The sequence below is a fragment of the Chenopodium album genome, chromosome 6, assembly GCF_948465745.1.
Source record: "Chenopodium album chromosome 6, dcCheAlbu1.1, whole genome shotgun sequence".
Taxonomy (NCBI): domain Eukaryota; kingdom Viridiplantae; phylum Streptophyta; class Magnoliopsida; order Caryophyllales; family Amaranthaceae; genus Chenopodium; species Chenopodium album.
This window is the reverse complement of record NC_137839.1, coordinates 60,110,711-60,117,473: the sequence shown is the minus strand read 5'-3', so window position 1 is coordinate 60,117,473 and position 6,763 is coordinate 60,110,711.

The window sequence follows — 6,763 nt, the reverse complement described above, 5'->3', positions numbered from 1 at the left end:
TAGGGTTGAACTCCATAGGGAAACAAGTCTTTTTATTCCTAATTAGTTATTATAATCTAAATTATCTAAGTAACCAATATTTTTGGGAATAAATTCTATACTACGAAGAATAAGTTTATAGAGAAAAGAAACAATAATAAGGAAGCCTAGGGTCACAGGTTCACCAACAATTAATATTCCGGGATAGAACGAAGTAATTAATAATTAACAATGCACAAATAACATGATTAACAGGCTCTCGCAATTTATTAATCAACATAGATCTAATAGGCTCCCGCAATTTACTAGATCTAAGTTCTTATTGAAAATAGCCTTTGATATTAAATTAACATCTGCTCGATTCATCAATTCAATATAGCTAAACATTCACAATCAAATTACATTTGCTCGATTCATAATCTAATTGCAAAGAATTAAAACAATTCAATAAGGAATTATCATGCAATATCAATAATCAATATTAACAAACTATCCCTTCATATTAATTATGGATCCCCATAAACCCTAGAATGAAACTACTCATGCATCATCATAACTAAACCAATCAAGTAAATAAGTAAAAGCATAATCAAGGAAGCAAATAAAATAACTGAAATTAAAAGGGACGAAATTGTTACCAAAAAGAATTCTGGAATTAATGGAATAATTAAGATCAAAAGTTGAGAGAGAATTTAAGAGAGAGAAAAATACTAAGTAGAGAGAGAAAGTCTAAGAAAGAAGGTAATCTAAAAATTCCGTACAAAGACGTACTTAAACGTCTCCCAAAACAAAAATCAAAACTAACTTAATCAGGTCTTCTAAAAACGCGCGCCCGATCGGGCGAAGGGCCGCCCGATCGGGCGCGCCTTTTTCTTCGCGTTCTTCCCAAGCAGCATCGCCCGATCGTGCTAGAGGCTCGCACGATCGGGCGCGCCTTAGCACGCTCAGCAACAAGCCTTGCCGCGCCCGATCGTGCTAGAGGTAGCCCGATCGGGCGGTTGCTTCTCCTTGAGCTTGGACTTCGATTGGGCTTGATTTCTCGGCCCAATCCGGATTTCCTCCTCGGGTCTTGAGTACTTGGTCCAAATGCCTCGGGATCCCAATTACCGAGCCCTTAATCACCGGCTCTCACCGATCCTGGGCTCCAAAAGTGGTCGCTTCCTTCTAGCTTCCGTAGTTGATCCATAAAGCCCGGGAAAATGCTCCAAGAGTGCAACTTCCTGTAAAATACAACTAAAACTACGAAAACACTAGAACACACAAATTAGTAATAAAAGTGGCCCGGAAGAGCCAAAACACTACTAATAACGACCAAGGGACGGGGGTAAAACACTATATAAAATGGACATATCAACTAGATAGTAAACGAAAAAAAAACATAGTAGTGATTACACTTTATTCAAAAAAAAAAAAAAAAAAAAAAAAAAAAAAAAAAAAAAAAACTAATGGTAAAATTGTGTAACACCTCTAAGGTTTTACTATGTCCTCGATTGTCACAGATGTTGGAGGAGTAGTTTCCATCGCAGTATTTTCAGAAACCTTGGAGCTTTCCCATACAGTCTTCGTTTTCACCCAAACATTGTTTTTCAATTTTAGGATTGGGGCCTTTGCAACCTGTTTTCCTTTCCCTTTGACTATTGGAGCTTTCTTATGAGTGTTTGGTAAAGGTTCTTTAATTTTCACACCTTGTTCCGCGGGTTTAGAGGGAGCCTTTCTTTTTGTTTCCTTCGAACGAGCCTTAGGGGATGAGAAGTCTAACTTTCTTCTCACTCCTTTGTTTTGACCACTAGGAGGAGTAGTAGTGGTTGAATGCATCAAAGGCTTAGGTGGATTGCGAGCGGCGGCAGCTTGAAGTTGAGATCGAGCCTTGTTTAATTCACCCTTATCAGCCGCATTCATCCAAGCCTTGTAAAAGGAAGATAATGTAATACTCGCAGGAGGATTTTGTATTACCCACCTTGGAAGACTTGACCAATATTCCATCCAACGAGCAATCGTTTTGGGTCTAAAAGTCACATCTTTATGGGAATCACAATCTTGTGGAGGGATAAATTACCTCATACCGTATTGTCTCATCACCCTACAAGGAAAAATATAAGTAGTACCAGATAGGCCTAAAAGCCTAATATACGGGCAATTGAGACTATTCCCTATCATACTATTTATGTTCCACCAAGGAATCACAAACCGTATGTTAGGAACTCCATGACAGAAAAACGACGTCCATTCCTCTTCAATCTTATGTTATAAAGGATTCGACGTGCAGGGAATGTCTTTACTCCATTAGCCTCAAGGTTTTGAGGCTGATCAACAATTCGCAAACGCTCCATGAGCCAAATCTGAAAAAAAAAAATAAAAAAAAATTATTTTGCGATTTATCACACAAGCAGGTGGCGCGCGCAACTGAATCAGTTGCACGCACCCTCCGCGCGCAACTCAGAAGATTGCGTTGGTCATGCCAGCGGAACTTCTTGACTTGCGCTGATAAACTCCGAAAAAAACGTACGTGTAGTAGGAGTGGACTTCCCGTGAAACCGTTTTCGTTAGGATCTCCTCTAAGGCGATTCAAGCAAAGAACGATTTCCGCCAAAACTAAAGAAGCGGGTGAATGACATCCCTCTATTTGCTCTAATATGGACACCATTGAATAATCTCCGTATTCTTTGTCTGTCTTAAGTAAACAATTAACAAGAAGACAATAACATAAAGCACGAATTTTAAAGCGTTGTTTAGTCATGTTGTCACGAGGGGCGACGAAGTGTTCAATAAATTGAATTAAATTCACGCCTTCTTCAATTCCTATGTTGGTCATATCATTATCGGACAAACCAAAAAATCTTTAGAATAGGTTTGGGATCCGATAAGGTAGGCGAATAAGTCACAGGGAGAGTGTTTGTAGGGAAACCTAGCAAGGCCTCGAACTCACCAGGAAGGGGGACAATTTCATCCCCTCTAAACAAGAAAAGATGGTGGTTAAAATCCTAATGGTTGACTACAGCATGAAGAAAATCAAAGTTAACCACTAATTGCATATAATTCAATAAAGGGTCTAAGTGGTAAATTTTGAAAGCTAGTTTGTCCACTGTTGAAAGGGAAGTGGCCCATTGCTTCAAACGTTGTTCAAAGGTCTTCACCATTGTTCAAAAAAAGAGAGAGAGAATAAGATTTTAGAGAGATTAATTCTTTTTAATTTCTTATGTTACTAAGCGAATGAATGCGAGATGATCAAAAACCTACACAAAACCACGTTTAAATAGACCCAAGAGGGGCAAATTTTCGGCAAATTTGGCTTAAAGAAAAGTTCACTGACGGGTGGTTCGCGCAACAAAATTACATGCACGCGACTCCCCTGACGCGGCATGTAATTATGGTTAATTTCCGTATTTTGGCTCATATAATGACGGAATCTTCACGAGATCTTAAGACGAATCATACGCTTGCCTTCTAACACTTTGTGTCCCTTTTCTTGCCTACTTTTTTATTTTCTTTTATTATTTTCTTGTTTTCTTTTTGTTTTTCTTTTTTTCCATTGTTTTCCTACTTTCTTTTTCTTTTTATTTTCCTACTTTTTTATTTTTCTTTTTTCTTTTTCCTTATTTTTGCTTTCTTTTTTGGAGTTTGTTTATTTTTTCGAGGGGGATAAGTCGGGAACCCTTTCTCTCCCTCAAAAATTTTTTGCATTAATGTACACATGGAAATAAAAAAAATAATTATAATGACATATATACAAATGTGTCATATATATATAAAAAAATATATATATACAAAAAAATACAAATATATATATATATATACATAAGTGTAGGGAATATTTCAAGCATTACCCTTAACTTGAACCCCACTGTGTTCATACACTAAAGTACGGTGGCGTCTAAAGGGAAAGAAGATAGAGCAAAAGAGTCGCCAACAAGTTTTAGGAACTTGTAAACCGTTCACAGGGTGAAGGTTACACCCCTTAACGATCCAAGAGATCGTTAACTCCAATAGGTCTGGAACCATGACTGGTAGTTCGGGGATGAAGGTACAAATCCTACCTAAAAGAGATTCAACCTGCCCTAATAATAGGCCTCTACTTTATTCTGATCGTATTCATGTGCGCTTTATGACTAACATGCAATCAATAGGTTGACCCTAAACCTGTTTATCTATGTTGGTTGAATATTAATGCACAACAAAACTATTATTGGCGATCACTTGAATTATAATCAAATTAACCCTAAACAAGATTATTAATTATCTTATTAAGCGTGATTACAAGTACCAATTCCCTTTAAACATGCATAAAAGGTGTGATCAAGCAATAACAATAAATATCAAGCAATAACAATAAATATCAAGCAACATAATAATAATCACAATTATATATAATTATAATCAATAATAATTAAAATAATCATAATCATGTTAAAGCATAATAATATTAACAGCAAGATCCTAGGCATGATACTAACAAGATTAAAAACAAACCCTAGCATGTCACTAAACATCAAAGATCAAAGCTTTAACTCTAACATGATACTAACATGAATATTAGAAAGAAATAGGAAGCATCGCAGGAATCATAATAAGCATATTTGATATTAGAAATTATAGTTGTTACCCTAAACAAGATACTAGGAAGATCAAAACACCCTAACATGACACTAGGAATCATAATAATAACTTAGACATGATTTCTACATCATAATATCAATAAATCAATTAAAGTACTTACTTGGATGCCCCGTATCTCTTTCTAATAACAAAATACACACGTTAGTTACTTCAAGGAAAATATAATCAAACAATTAAATTAAATAATTGAAATAGAGATTTGAGACCAAACCCTCAGAAATTAAAACCTTTCACGTCTAAGGCGAAGGCAACTTCCAACAATGCTAGGTGTTTCTAGATCTAATGTATGAGGAATTTTGTTTGTAAAAGGCTTGGTTTAGAAAGAGAGGGAGAATCAAGAAATTCTTGATGAGAGTTGGTGAGAGAGAGAATTAGAGAGTTGATAAGAATTGATGAAAATTGATGAGAATTGATGATTGAAAACAGAGGTTTTAGGAGGCTATTTATAAAGAAAATCAGCCGGATGGATAAAAAAACGAATCAGAGTTTCAACGAGAATAAAACACAATTAGTGCCAGACGCTGGTCATTAGCGTCAGGCGCTGAAGGTTAGCGCCAGGCGCTAATGCTTGTCGTCAGGCGCTAATAACCAATTTTACACGTTTTTGTTTTTATCATATCTTTTGATCCGGAATTCCGAATAAGGCATATAATATGTCGTTGGAAAGATCTTGACGTCTACTTTCAAACCCAATTAGAATAAGATTAAAATATTTTTTAGATAAAAAGATATGGCCGAAAAAGTGGAACGATGTCAGTTTTAGATAGAGTTTCATATCTCATTTATATCTTTTTCGTTATAGCTCGGATTTAATATTATAATATATCATTGGAACGATAATTTCAATATCTATCCAAACATATAATTTGGATAAAGATTATGAGGCACGAAAATAATATCTGAATATATTCCACTTTGTACAAAACAAGTATTCTAAAAAGGAGTAGTTTTATTCAATTTCAAACTCTTTGAAACATAATTATCAATATTAACTCCATTAGGATTTAAAAGAACCTTGTAGAATATTCTAGAAGACTATAATCAATCCTAATATCTTTAGGAATGATAATTAATAATAGGCCCTCCTCTAGATCATTGGGCCGCATATAAAAACCAAATCGGACCCAGTTTAGTATTTTGGCCATAACTTCCTCATTATCCATCGGAATTGGGCTTATAATATATCGTTGGAAAGCTCTTTTCAAGCCCCATCCAACTACACCATTATTGGACCCTTATCATGGACCAAACTAAATTGGAATGCACGTTTTTCATAAATAAGGTAAGAAAAGAAATATTTTCAAAAATAGAAAGAAGAAATATGTTAATAAAAACATCCTTATCACTAGACTTTTCACACTTTCTCATTGTTCGATAATCAAATGACGTGAAAGGTATTCATCACTGGGTTTGGTTTTGGGGAGACACATTTGGGTGTCTACAATAAGTTTCCTAAAATTATATATAAATTTGTACAGGAGGAATCAGAGTGCTCGGCGACTACTAGACGGTTGCTGCACATCCTGCAAAATCGAAAACGAAGATTAATACATGAAATGTAATAACTTCGTTGCAAAGAAAAAAGAAATAAAACTTACCGCGATCATCCGATGATCACGTCATGACAAAGTCACGAGGGCTCTCCGATAAGCAGCTCGGAAAGCACGTAAAGTCCTCACCATGCCGTTCACGGACTCTCGCGGAACCTGTTCCAAGAATACAAGGATAATTAGTAAACAAATGTATATGAAACAAAAAAAATAAATAGAAATATTTAAGTACATATACAAAAAAGGCATACTGACTCAACCGTCTCAGGTACAAACGGTATCCCCTCATCATCCTCGGCCGCTGGAAGGGTCTCACGAATTACCGATCCGACAACATCGGTATGCGTGATTTCCGCTGTAGGAGGAACCCAACCACCTAGCTCGACCCGCTAAAAATACATGTGACAAAAAACGATAAAAGGGTCAAAATTCCGAAAAATAAATAGAAACACGAAAAAAGAGAGTTAGAAAACTAACCGGAACAAAGGCCGGAAAAGGAGTCAACTTGGATGCTATAAAAGCCAGATAAGAAGCATCCGGCAGCACCAGCTGCTCCGCTGGATAACCAAGGATTGCCTGAGCTCGATCCTCGGTAGACAACTGGTCTGGACGCAGCATCT